We start from the raw sequence: 14,084 nt of genomic DNA, 5'->3' as shown, positions 1-14,084 counted from the left end.
GGTTGCTTACTTTCCCAGTGTCTAAAATAAAGCATGGCCATAAGAAATTTAATATCCACTGTTTATAATAAATGTTTTGTTTCACCTTGTTCTTACGGGGAAGGATGAGTTTGCAACAAGCTGATACTTGTCTTCCCACAGCATGAGACTGGAAAGATTAGTAGGAGTCACCAGACGTGCAGACTTTGCAAACTTTGCAGGCCTAACAAAGTTTTGCAGACTTTAAAAATAGAATGTAGTAGATTGCTCTTATTGAATAAGATGATATAATCACAATGGAATCCTTAACCTGGGAGAACTTTCCTTTCCAGACTAAATATTCCCAGATTCATATAAAAATTTTTATAGGTTTATTTTTTTCTGATAATTATACTGTAATAATTTTTGGATCATTGCAATGAGTGAACACTCAGTTATGTTGAAGGCATTAAATTTTGTATCTCTATAATTCATGAGTAATCTTCACTTGCAGTTCGAAGTTATTCTGTGGTTCAGGTGAAAAGGACCAGTTCTCTGGTAGAGCTGTGTCTTGGCTGTCCAGGGTCCCTTATAACAGGAATACCACAAGTGAACGTCTTTAACAGATGGAAGTTTATTCTCTCACAGTCTAGTAGACTAGAAGTCTGAATTCAGGGTACCAGCTCCAGGGGAAGGCTTTTTCTCTCTGTTGGCCCTGGAGGAAGGCCCTTGTCATCAATGTTACGCTTGTCTAGGAGTTTCTCAGCACAGGGACCCTGAATCCAAAGGATATGCTCTGCTCCTGGCCCTACTTTTTTGGTAGTATGAGATCCCCCTCTTTCTACTCTCCTGGCTTCTCCGTTTTATGTTTTATATTTCAAAAGAGGTCGATTTAAGACACAACCTAATCTTGTGGATTGAGCCCTGTCTCCTTAACATCACTGCAGCTAATCTCACCTCATTAACATCATAGAGGTAGAATTTACAACACATATGATCAAATCAGATGACAAAATGGTGGACAATCACACAATACTGGGAATCGTGAACTAGCCAAGTTGATGCACAGTTTTGGGGGGAACACAATTCAATCCATAACAAGTTGCCCCCTGCTGAAACAGATTCATTCAAAGAAATGCTAGAAAACTTGAGAAAAAATCTGCTCCCAATAAAATTTCAGGATATAGATTTCATAAAAAATTAATTTGATAATTCTTTGAAAATGCAGTAAAGAAAAAATTTTAAATGTTAGAGAAGATAATTATATAGACTATTGGTCTGAGATATTGAAGTTCCTGGTAATAAGTATTCTTAAAAATAAGAACATAGAAAATGGAGCAATGGTAATAGGAAACGTTCATGATGAAGAAATATTTAAATTTGTATTATTAAATGTAATTAATTGTCCATTGAAGGATGTTGTTGCCAAGTGAAGGTATTTGGTTTTACAATTTGCAGTCCTCTATTTATAAACTGACTAAAAAAAACCAAAAACCAAACCCATTGCCATTGAGTCTATTCTGCATCATAACAACCCTATAGCACAGAGTAGAACTGCCTATAGAGTTTCCAGGGAGTGCCTGGTTGATTTGAACTGCTGACCTTTTGGTTAGCAGCTGAACTGTTAACTACTCCACCACCAGGGTTTCCTATAAAATGATTAGTGATGTGGAAAAACAAATCATAGCTGTACAGGCAGTCCCCAGGTTACAAACATCCTATTTAAGGACAACTCGTACTTAAGAATGGGCTGGCATAAAACCTATTATGTTAATTTGAGTTAATACAGTGGTTCATAATAACGAACGCAGGCACTACTTTGTGACGCTCATGAAAACATTGTGCTGTTTGACAGTAGTTTTTAAGTGTTTATGCATAGAAAGGTAAAATACATACTATATAGGAAAACAAGAAACGTTTGACTAACTGATGCTCAGTAAGAACCATATGTATCTGTTTCGACTTACCTACAAATTCAACTTAAAGACAGAAACGAATCTCGTTGTCTAACTTGGGAACTACCTATAATAAGATATATAGTGACATCCCGTTTTTGTACCAGATATAAACCAGGGATCCCAGCCACTAACATTGTATGTGTGTGTGTGAATATGCTACCGTGCCTGGAAAAAAGAAAAGTTCACACAGCAAACAAAAATGGTGTGTTACACTGTTATATAGTAAGTAGTCTCCCAGTGTCATGCCTTCCTCTATGCCCTTGTTAACCTCCCCCCTCCCCCACTACATACGCACATACACGCACAAACACCTCAGCTCTTGCAGTTTGCATTTTTGGACAAAACCTAAGATGATTACACAACTAAGCTCACGAGCGTGCCCTAAAACTTTAACTTTCTCTCATATTAAGCTCCCTTGGGGAATCTTCAAAAATTCTATTGTCTTGGCCCACTAGAACCTCTGCCACATCGCTTCTGGGTTTAACTTAGTTGATTGATAGTAGCAAATGTGAAATAAGCAAAGGCTTGAAAAGAGTTTGCGCATTGGGTGGGACTTATTCTCCTATCTGCTCTAAGATCACCATTTAAAGAAGCCCAGGCTAACCTACTGGTGAATGTGATTGAGCAGAGATTAGCTTTCCAAGCTGAGACTCCTATCCTTCAGACTATCCAGCCCTAGTCCGGCCAGGGGATAACTGTAGCCTTGTTGGTGGTCTCAGTCAAGACCAGTAGAAGAACCACTCAGCTGAACCCAGCAGCCCAAATTACTGAGCCACGACATTATAAGCTTACATTTTTATTTTAGTTGTCATAATAGTTGGGGTACTTTACCAATATTTAGTGAGTAGGCATGAAGAGTGTACATCTTGCAGTGCCATCCCCTCAGTGATGATTAGCACCTCATTGATAAACAAACATGATGCTTCTTAAAACTCATCCACTCACCTGTACAGAGGTTATGAAGGGCAGAGATAATAGAATTTTAAAATTCCCCAAGGGAGCTTAATATTAGAAAAAGGGAGAGAGAGCTGGCTCTAGTGTAGGCTCATGAGCTCAGTTATGGAGTCATGTTAGGTTCTGTCCAAAAAAGCAACCTGCAGGAACAGAAGTTGGGGAAAGAGGTGTAGTTGTAAATAGACCTTAGTAAGAAAAGCTGAAAATATTACCAGTTTACAAGGAGACAGTAGGGACTTTCTGATGTAGCGGGATGAACTGAAGATAAAAGAAACTTCAAGGAGCAGTCCCCAGTAATAGGAGTTTTTATTCCCAAGAACCCTAACACTCATGAAAGTCACAGCTTTGAGTATAGCAATCAAGCACCATATTTTCTCCAAGTAATGTGCCTACATAAATTATGGGCCCACACGTATAACACACACAGCACGCCCAGAAAAATAATGTGCGACAGCATTGTGCAGTTATCAAAAAAAAGTATAACATATGCATAATTTTGCATAAAAATACAGTAAGTACTTTTTTGCTTTTCTTTTTTCCCTCTCCATTCTACTGTAACCTAACTACTCTCAAAAAAAAAAAAAAATGTGTATAGACCACATCCCCATTCTATGACAACAACCTTCTCATCTGTGGCAATCCCAGGCTTGGAGCAGAGGATCCCCAACATTAAATCAAGTTCATAGTTTTAAGAATTATATTGAAGGTGAGCGTTTCGATTACTAGGTAATAGTGTTTTTGCAACTTAAAGTGGCTGCAGAACTTTTAATTACCTTGTATTCAGGAGTCATTGGATCTGTCCAAGTTATTAAAATAACATTTTAAAACCTTGTATTCCTTAAACTTTTAAATTCAACCTAAAAATTTTATTCCATTTTAAAATAACATGACAATAGTCATTGTCACTTTTTCTTTGATATTCAAATAAATTGAACTAAGTTGCCTTAATGAAGCACATTTAAAATGTGGTTAAATTCCTTTAATTTAAAACTGCCTTTTTAAATTTAATGTATTCATTTATATTTAAGGACTTCAGGTGCCTGACTTGATGAGTAAAACTTTCTCAGTACTTAACTTAAAAAGCTAATAAATTAATCTTAAAACTATAGCAAATCCTCAGTATTTGTAAAAATTCCAATACAGTTTGTAAACTTAGTTAAATTCTTATACTTTTCAACTAAAATTCCTACATCCAGAAATTGTGTGGTCAGTAATTTAGTATTATGTATATTAGGCAATATAATGTATTTAAAATCATAGTTGTAAAACCAATATATCAAAGTCTCCAGCATGTCAGATTCTATTTAAACATTAGAAGTACTCTAAAAATCATTTATCCCTAAAAAGTACAAAGTATTAACACCACAGATTTAATTTCTTTTTCGCTATTGATTTTAAACTTTTCTGTGGTTAAAAAACTTAACTACTCAAACAACGGCTTTATCATTCGAAATGAATTGGTGTTACCAATTAGGGACCTTAAGTTATTTATGGGAGAGAGGTTTTTGACCAGTACACAAGACTTGATTTTCACCTACTCAGTGATGGATTCCCTGAGTTGTTTTGTTTTTCTAAATCACAATTTTGTATGTCTAAGATTGAAGAGTCAAATAGTTATTCATCTCAGTGTATTCAAAGGCATCGGGTGTTCTGTTGATTTATTCTTGGGACTGTCTCTCAGGAACTTCTGACCTACTCCGGTGTGGACTGGCTGGTTGACCTGCTTGCATGACTGGCTTGGATCTGCCATGTGTCAGATCCCATGTTACCTGATTTCCTTATTAGTTTCTTAGTATACTCCCTCATTTTATTGAAATACCTCATCTACTATAAACCCTCTGCTGTAAATCTGCTGAGAATGGAGACATCCAAGGTAAATTTTTTGAGACTTTGAATGTCTTAAAATGTATTTCTTTTACTTTCCCACTTGAGTTTTGATTTTATTAACACGGAATTTTAGATTGGAAATCATTATCCCTCAGAAATTTGAAGCATTACTCCTTTTTGTTGTTTTCTTTTTCCAGCTTTAGTATTGCTACTGAAAAGATTTTTTCTGATTCTAATCTTTGGTATGGAGCCTGCTTTTTTTCTGGAAGCTTTTAGAATCCTGTCTTTGTTTCCAGCATAAAATTTTAGAGGATCCTGCATCCAGTTGGGGAAGAGGGCTAAAGGATCTCAACATACAGTTTGTAGACAGACTTTGAACCCTCATTTTTAATATACTGCATTTTTTCTCATTTGTATCTAGTTTTCCCTAGAGAAGAGACTTTCTGTTTTATGTTCTCCAGAAAGTAAATTTCCAGTCTTCTGCCTGGGCATCACCAATTGTTGAGACTGATGTTGGTGGGGGTGCTGAGAACCAGAAAACTTAAAAACTTCCCAACTTTTTCTCGTCAACTTCGGGTTCAGTTTTATAGGTTTTACTAATCACTTAGTGGCTTTTCCAGCTTCCAAAATTTATTGCTGTGATTTCCTTCCTAGTTGTCTTTGTCCTTGTGAGTTTATACCCTTGGTTTTTTTTTTTTTTTTTTGATAGCTTGACTGTCATTGTAGTGTGGAATTGGGAGGAAACTCAGGTAAACTTCTGTTCAGTCTTTAAACAGAAGCGCCATCAGCTTTTTTTTTTCTTCATAATACGGATATACGAGTTAATGTCTGTTGTTGTTGTTAGGTGCTGTGGAGTCACTTCCAACTCATAGCAACTGTATGTTCAACAGAACGAAACACTGCCAGGTCTTGTGCCATCCTCACAATCGTCGTTATGGTTGAGCCCATTGTTGCAGCCACTAGGCCAATCCATATCGTTGCGATCGTCCTCTTTTTCTATAACCTGCTACTTGACCAAGCATGATGTCCTTCTCCGGGGACTGGTCCCTCCTAATACCATGTCCCTCCTAATACCGAAGTCTCACCATCCTCATTTCCAAGGAGCGTTCTGGCTGTACTTCCTCCAAGACAGATTTGTTCGTTCTTCCGTCAGTCCAGGTATATTCAATATTTTTTGCCAACACCGTAATTCAAAGGCATTAATTCTTCTTTGGTCTTCTTTATTCAGTGTCCAGCTTTCACATGATTGTGAGGCGATTGAAAATACCACGGATTGAGTCAGTTGCACCTTAGTCCTCAAAGTAACGTCTTTGCTGTTTAACACTTTAAAGAGGCCTTTTGCAGCAGATTTGCCCAATGCAATATGTTGTTTGATTTCTTGACTGCTGCTTTCTTGGGTGTTGATTGTGGATCCAAGTAAAATGAAATCCTCCACAGCTTCAGTCTTTTCTGCATTTATCATGTTTTAGGGTAAAAACACCACAAAGTTACAGTAAAGCAGAAAGAAAGATTTTATTCAGCATATATTCAAAGAGGCAAAAGTGGGAAACGGACAAGCATGCTGCCAGAACTATGTCTACCTGAATCCAAGGAAAATTACCAAATAGGCAAAAGTGAGAAAACAGTCACACATACTGCTAGAGCCGTGTCTGCCTGAGTCCAAGTTACTTTATAGAATCACTATATATTAAGATTACAAATGGGCAAAACCATTGAAAGCTTAACGTTTCACAGATTGGCTAAAAGCTGTTAAGTCACCTTGATTCTACATTTTGAATTGTCTTTCTTAATAATCATTGGTACAGGTTTCAGTAATGACAGTCAAGAGGATCTTCATTGGTCCAACAAATCTTACTATTGACTAAATGCTGCAAGAGATAAAAGTGGAAAATATGTGTGTCTTTGTGCTGTTTATGATTTATGTATGTGAGAGTTTCCCTAACAGATGTTTTCCAAGGTGGTTGTAACTATTATCTAAATTTATACTTAGGACCCAGTTGATGTGTTCTTGTGAGTGCAGCTCCAGCTGAGTCACATTCTTTATACTCAGGGACAGGGGATAATGGCTCCAATATTACTTCTTAAATCAATCATCATGTTGCTTATTGGTCCAGTAGTGAGAAGTTTTTATTTCTTTATGTTGAAATATAGTCCATACTGAAGGCTGTAGTCTTTGATCTTCATCAGTACATTTTTCAGGCCCGCTTCACTTTCTGCAAGCAAGGTTGTGTCATCTGCATATCATAAGTTGTTAATGAGTCTTCCTCCAATCCTGATGCCCCATTCTTCATATAGTCCAGCTTCTCGGATTATCTGCTCAGCATTCAGATTGAATAAGTAGTGATGAAAGGATACAACCCTGACACACATCTTTCCTGACTTTAAACCATGCAGTACCCCTTGTTCTTGATCTATGTACAGGTTGCTCAGGAGCACAATTAAGTGTTCTGGAATTCCAGTTCTTCGCAGTGTTAACTGTTATTTGTTATGATGACACAGTCGAAAGCCTTTGCATAATCAGTGCAACACAGGTAAACATCTTTCTGTTATTCTCTGCTTTCAGCCAAGATGCATCTGACAACAGCAGTGATATCCCTCATCGCACTTCCTGTTGTGAATCTGGCTTAAATTTCTGGTAGTTCTCTTTTGATGTACTGCTGCAACCACTTTTGAATGATTTTCAGTAAAATTTTACTTGTGTGTCACATTTACCACATTCTGTTGGATCACCTTTCTTTGGAATGGGTGCAGATATAGATCTCTTTCAGTCAGCTGGCCAAGGAGCTATCTTCCAATTTTCTTGGCATTGGCAAGTGAGCACCTCCAGGGTTGCGTCTATTTGTTGAAACATCTCAATTGATATTTCCTCAATTCTAGGAGCCTTGTTTTTCACCACTACCTCCAGTGCAGCTTAGAATTCTTCCTTCAATATCATCAATTATTGATCATATGCTGCCTCCTGAAATGGTTGAATGTTGACCAGCACTTTTTGGTACAGTGACTGTGTATTTCTTCCATATTCTTTTGATGCTTCCTGCTTCCTTCAATATTTTCCCTGTAGAATCCTTCAGTATGGTGATTTGAGGCTTGAATTTTTTCCTTCAGTTCTTTCAGGTTGAGAAATGATGAGCGAGTTCTCCACTTTTTGTTTTCTAACTCCAGGTTTTTGCACTTTTCCTTATAATACTTTGTCTCCTCAAACCACCCTTCGAAATCTTCCGTTTAGCTCTTTTACTTCATTATTTCTTCTTTCGCTTTACCTACTCAACGTTCAAGAGCAAATTTCAGAGTCTGTTCTGACATCCATTTTGATCTTTGTTTCCTTCATGTCTTTTTAATGATCTCTTGCTTTCTTCATCTGTGATATCCTTGATGTCATTCCACAACTCTTCTGGTCTTTGGTCACTCTTGTTCAGTGCATTAAATCTGTTCCTGGGATAGTCTCTAAATTCAGGTGGCATATACTCAACGTCGTATTTTGGCTCTCGTGGACTTGGTTTGATTTTCTTCAGCTTCAGTTTGAACTTGCATATGAGCAAATAGATGGTCTGTTCCTCAGTCAGCTCCAGGCCTTGTTCTGTCTGGTGATGTTGAGCTTCTCCATCAGTCTTTTTACACAAATATAGTCACTTTGATTCCTGTGTATTCCATCTGGCAAGGTCAGCAGTGTTTATGTTGTTGGAAAAAGGTATTTGCAATGAATAAGTCATTGGTTCTATCCTGTGATCTATCCTATGATCTCTGGCATTGTTTCTTTCACCAAGACAATATTTTTCAGCTACCGATCTTTCGTTTTTGCTTCCAGCTTTCACATTCCAACCACCAGTAATTATCAATGCATCTCAATTGGACGTTTGACCAATTTCAGACTGCAGAAGTTGGTAGAAATCTACATTTTCTTTATCTTTGGCCTTGGATTGTGCATAAATTTGAATAATAGTCTTATTAACTATTTTTCCTTGAAGGCTTATGGATATTATCCTGGATCTTGAAATGTTCTTTTTAACGATGAACACGAGGCCATTCCTCTTCAAGTTGTCATTCCCGGCCTAGTAGAAATGCTGGATCATACAGTCCTTTTATTTCTTTCTTTTTAAGGAAGTGCCAAATCAATTTCCAAAGTAATTGTACCATTTAACACTTCCACCAGCAGTGTGTAAGTGTTCCAGTTTCTTCACAACCTCTCCAGCATTTATTATTTTGTGTTTTTTGGATTTAATGCTAGCCTTTTTTTGGGGGGGGGGGGCGTGAGATAACATCTCATTGTCATTTTGATTTGCATTTCTCTAATGGCTAATGACTGCAAGTATTTCCTCTTGTATCTGTTAGCTGCCTGAATGTCTTCATTGGTGAAGTACCTGTTCATATCCTTTGCCTATTTTTTAATTGGGTTATTTGTCTTTTTTGTTATTGAGATATTGCAGTACCTTGTAGATTTTCGAGATTAGTACATGATTGGATTTGTCGTAGCCAAAAATTTTTTCCCAGTCTGTTGGTTGTCTTTTTACTCTTTTCATGAAGTCTTTTGATAAGCATAAGTGTTTGATTTTTTGGAGCTTCCAGTTATCTAGTTTCTCTTCTGGTGTTTGTGCATCGTTAGTTATGGTTAGTATTTTGTTTATTCCATGTATTAGGGCTCCTAGCATTGTCCATATCTTTTCTTCCATGATCTTTATCATTTTAGATTTTATATTTAGGTGTTTGATCCATTTTGAGTTGGTTTTGTGGAGGGTGTGAGCTGTGGGTCTTGTTTCATTTCATTTGCAGATGGATATCCAGTTATGCCAGTACCATTTGTTAAAGAGACTGTCTTGTCCCCATTTAACGGATTTTGGGCCTTTGTCAAATATCAGCTGCTCATAAGTGGATAAGTTTACATCTGGATTCTCAATTCTGTTCCACTGGTTTATGTATCTGTTGTACCAGTGCCAGCCTGTTTTGACTACTGTGGCAGTATAATAGGTTCTAAAATTAGGTAGTGTGATGCCTCCCACTTTGTTCTTCTTCAGCAATGCTTTACTTATCCAGCACCTCTTCCCTTTCCCTGTGAAGATGGTGATTTTTTTCTCCATCTCATTAAAAAATATCATTGGAATTTGAATCAGGATTGCATTGCATCTGTAGTTCACTTTGGGTAGAATTGACATTTTCACAATGTAGAGTCTTCTATCCATGAGCAAAGTATGTTTTTCCACTTATGTAGGTCTCTTTTGGTTTCTTGTAGTATTGTCTTGTAGTTTTCTTTGTATAGGTCTTTTTTATCTCTGGTTAGATTTATTCCTAAGTGTATTACCTTCTTGTGGGCTACTGTAAATGGTATTGATTTGGTGATTTCCTCTTTGATGTTCTCTTTTTTGGTGTAGAGGAATCCAACTGATTTTTGTATGTTTGTCTTGTATCCTGATACTTTGCTGAAATCTTCTCTGTTAGTTTCAGTAGTTCCCTTGTGGATTCTTTGGGTTTTTCTGTGTATAAGATCATATCATCTGCGAATAGAGATACTTTTGCCTCTTCCTTGCCAGTTTGGATGCTCTTTATTTCTGTATCTAGCCTAATTGCTCTGGCTAGGACCTCCAGCATGGTGTTGAATAAGAGTTGTGATAGAGGGCATCCTTGTCTGGTTCCCATTCTCAAGGGGAATGCTTTCAGACTAACTCCATTTAGGATGACATTGGCTGTTGGCTTTATATAAATGCCTTTTATTATGTTGAGGAATCTCCCTTCTATTCCTATTTTGCTGAGAGTTTTTTATCATGAATGGTTGTTGGGACTTTGTCAAATGCCTTTTCTGCATCAATTGATAAGATCATGTGGTTCTTGTCTTTTATTTATGTGATGGATTGTATTGATTGTTTTCTAATGTCGAACCATCCCTGCATACCTGGTCATGGTAAATTATTTTTTTGATATGTTGTTCAATTCTGTTGGCTAGAATTTTGTTGAGGATTTTCATGTTAGAGTTCATCAGGGATGTTGTTGTTGTTGTTAGGTGCTGTCAAGTCGGTTCTGACTCAGAGTGACGCTATGCACAACAGAACGAAACACTGCCCAGTCCTGAGCCATCCTTACAGTTGTTGCTATGCTTGAGCTTATTGTTGCAGCCACTGTGTCAGTCCACCTCGTTCAGGGTCTTCCTCTTTTCTGCTGACCCTGTACTCTGCCAAGTATGATGTCCTTCTCCAGGGACTGATCCCTTCTGACAACATGTCCAGAGCATGTAAGACGCAGTCTCGCTATCCTTGCCTCTAAGGAGCATTCTGGTTGTACTTCTTCCAAGACAGATTTGTTCATTCTTTTGGCAGTCTATGAAATATTTAATACTCTTCGCCAACAACACAATTCGAAGGCGTCAGTTCTTCTTCCGTCTTCTTTATTCATTGTCCAGCTTTCACATGCATATGATGCGATTGAAAATACCATGGCTTGGGTCAGGCACACCTTAGTCTTCAAGGTGACATCTTTGCTCTTCAACACTTCAGAGAGGTCCTTTGCAGCAGATTTACCCAATGCAGTGCATCTTTTGATTTCCTGACTGCTGCTTCCACGGCTGTTGATTGTGGATTCAAATTAAATGAAATCCTTGACAACTTCAGTCTTTTTCCGTTTATCATGATGTTGCTCATTGGTCCAGTTGTGAGGATCTTTGTCTTCTTTATGTTGAGGTGCAATCCATACTGAAGGCTGATGTCTTTGATCCTCATTAGTAAGTGCTTCAAGTCTTCTTCACTTTCAGCAAGCAAGGTAGTGTCATCTGCATACAGCAGGTTGTTAATGAGTCTTCCTCCAATACTGATGCCCCATTCTTCTTCATATAGTCCAGCTTCTCGGGTTATTTGCTCAGCATACAGGTTGAATACGTATGGCGAAAGAATACAACCCTTACGCACAGCTTTCCTGACTTTAAATCAATCACTATCTCCTTGTTCTGTCCGAACAACTGCCTTTTGATCTATGTAAAGGTTCCTCATGAGCACAATTAAGTGTTCTGGAATTCCCATTCTTCGCAATGTTATCCATAATTTATTATGATCCACACAGTCGAAGGCCTTTGCATAGTCAATAAAACACAGATAAACATCCTTCTGGTATTCCCTGCTTTCAGCCAGGATCCATCCGACATCAGCAATGATATCCCTGGTTCCACGTCCTCTTCTGAAACTGGCCTGAATTTCTGGCAGTTCCTGTCTATATACTGCTGCAGCCGTTTTTGAATGATCTTCAGCAGAATTTTGCTTGCATGTGATATTAATGATATTGTTCTGTAATTTCCACATTTGGTTTGGTCACCTTTCTTGGGTATAGGCATAAATATGGATCTCTTCCAGTCAATTGGCCAGGAATCTGTCTTCCATATTTCTTGGCATAGACGAGTGATCACCTCCAGCACTGCATCTGGTTTTTGGAACATCCGAATTGATATTCCATCAATTCCTGGAGCCTTGTTTTTTGCCAATGCCTTCAGAGCAGCCTGGACTTCTTCCTTCAGTACCCTTGGTTCCTGATCATATGCCACCTCTTGAAATGGTTGAACATCTACTAATTCTTTTTTGGTATAATGACTCTGTGTATTCCTTCCATCTTCTTTTGATGCTTCCTGCCTCGTTTAATATTTTCCCCATAGAATCTTTCACTGTTGCAACTCGAGGCTTGAATTTTTTTCTTCAGTTCTTTCAGCTTGAGAAACACTGAGCGTGTTCTTCCGTTTTGGTTTTCCATCTCCAGCTTTTTGCACATGTCGTTATAATACTTTACTTTGTCTTGTCCAGACACCCTTTGAAATCTTCTGTTCAGTTCTTTTACTTTTGTCAATTCTTCCTTTTGCTTTAGCTGCTCGACGTTCGAGAGCAAGTTTCAGAGTCTCCTCGGACATCCATCTTGGTCTTTTCTTTCTTTCCTGTCTTTTCAATGACCTCTTGCTTTCTACATGGATGATGTCCTTGATGTCATCCCACAACTTGTCTGGTCTTCGGTCACCAGTGTTCAACACATCAAATCTATTCTTCAGATGGTCTCTAAATTCAGGTGGGATATACTCAAGGTCATATTTTGGCTCTCGTGGACTTGCTCTGATTTCCTTCAGTTTCAGCTTGAACTTTCATAGGAGCAATTGGTGGTCTGTTCCACAGTCAGCCCCTGGCCTTGTTCTGACTGATGATATTGAGCTTTTCCATCATCTCTTTCCACAGATGCAGTCAGTTCGATTTCTGTGTGTTCCATCTGGCGAGGTCCATGTGTATAGTCACCGTTTATGTTGGTGAAAGAAGGTATTTGCGATGAAGAAGTCGTTGGTCTTGCAAAACTGTGTCATTCGATCTCTGGCATTGTTTCTATCACCAAGGCCATATTTTCCACTTCTGATCCTTCTTCGTTTCCATCTTTCGCATTCCAATCACCATTATCAATGCATCCTGATTGCATGTTCGATCAATTTCAGACTGCAGCAGTTGATAAAAATCTTCTATTTCTTCATCTTTGGCCCTAGTGGTTGGTGCGTAAATTTGAATAATAGTCGTATTAGCTGGTCTTCCTTGTAGGCGTATGGATATCATCCTATCACTAACAGCATTGTACTTCAGGATAGATCTTGAAACGTTCTTTGTTACCGTGAATGCAACACCATCCCTCTTCAAATTGTCATTCCCAGCATAGTAAACTATATGATTGCCCTCATTGTCTATGAGGGATATAGGTCTTTAATGTTCTTTTTTTGTGGTGTTTGTACCTCGTTTTGATATCAGGGTTACCCTGAGTTCGTAGAACAAGTTTGAGAGTATTCCATCCTTTTCTATCCATGGATAGCTTTAGTAGTAGTGGTGTTAACTCTTCTCTAAAGGTTTGGTTGAAATCTCCAGTGAAGCCGTCAGGGCCAGAGCTTTTTTTCGTCAGGAGTTTTTTAATTACCTTTTCAATCTCTTCTTTTGTTGTAGGTTTATTTAGTTGTTCTACCTCTGTTTGTGTTAGTTTAAATAGGTAGTATGTTTCTAGAAATTTCAAGACGGAATTTTTTTTTAATTGTGATTTAAGTGAGAGTAAGACAAAAAAAATTTAAAAGACCTTTGAGCAAACTGAACAAGGCTGCATGGTATAAGTTGGGAGCCCTGATTGAGTTAATAGTTGATATTTAGATACATAAACGGTGGAAATACAAGCTTGATCTACATTTCAGAAACTCCATGCTTAGTATCTTTTCAGTCATTTTTTGTTTTCCCATAAGATTAATTTAGATGCTCCTGACATAAATTTTTTTTTTTTTTGACATAGATCATGTGCTTGTGTTTTAGAACTATCTTATTTATATTTGCTTTCTAGATAACCTCAGACAGTTGATAAGGGGTTTAATATCCAGTTAACTAGGGAGATGTTTCCAAATATGAACTGATGCTGTAA

At 37.8% G+C, this 14,084-nt stretch overlaps 1 protein-coding gene across 6 annotated transcripts in view; it reads left to right on the top strand.

Moving 5' to 3' along the window:
* TMTC3 (transmembrane O-mannosyltransferase targeting cadherins 3) overlaps nucleotides 1–14,084 on the top strand; it is a 63,287-nt gene that overhangs the window by 3,196 nt on the left and 46,007 nt on the right. For 2 of the 6 annotated variants that reach the window (XM_064283770.1, XM_064283767.1), the window contains exon 2: nucleotides 5,542–5,855. The exons of the other annotated variants lie outside the window; for them this stretch is intronic. The gene's annotated coding sequence lies outside the window, so the exon portion shown is untranslated. The remainder of the gene's footprint in view (nucleotides 1–5,541; nucleotides 5,856–14,084) is intronic. 6 annotated transcript variants of the gene reach the window in all.

Source organism: Loxodonta africana, chromosome 4 (genome assembly GCF_030014295.1).
Source record: "Loxodonta africana isolate mLoxAfr1 chromosome 4, mLoxAfr1.hap2, whole genome shotgun sequence".
Classification (NCBI taxonomy): domain Eukaryota; kingdom Metazoa; phylum Chordata; class Mammalia; order Proboscidea; family Elephantidae; genus Loxodonta; species Loxodonta africana.
This window is presented reverse-complemented; position numbering and strand designations above follow the sequence as displayed.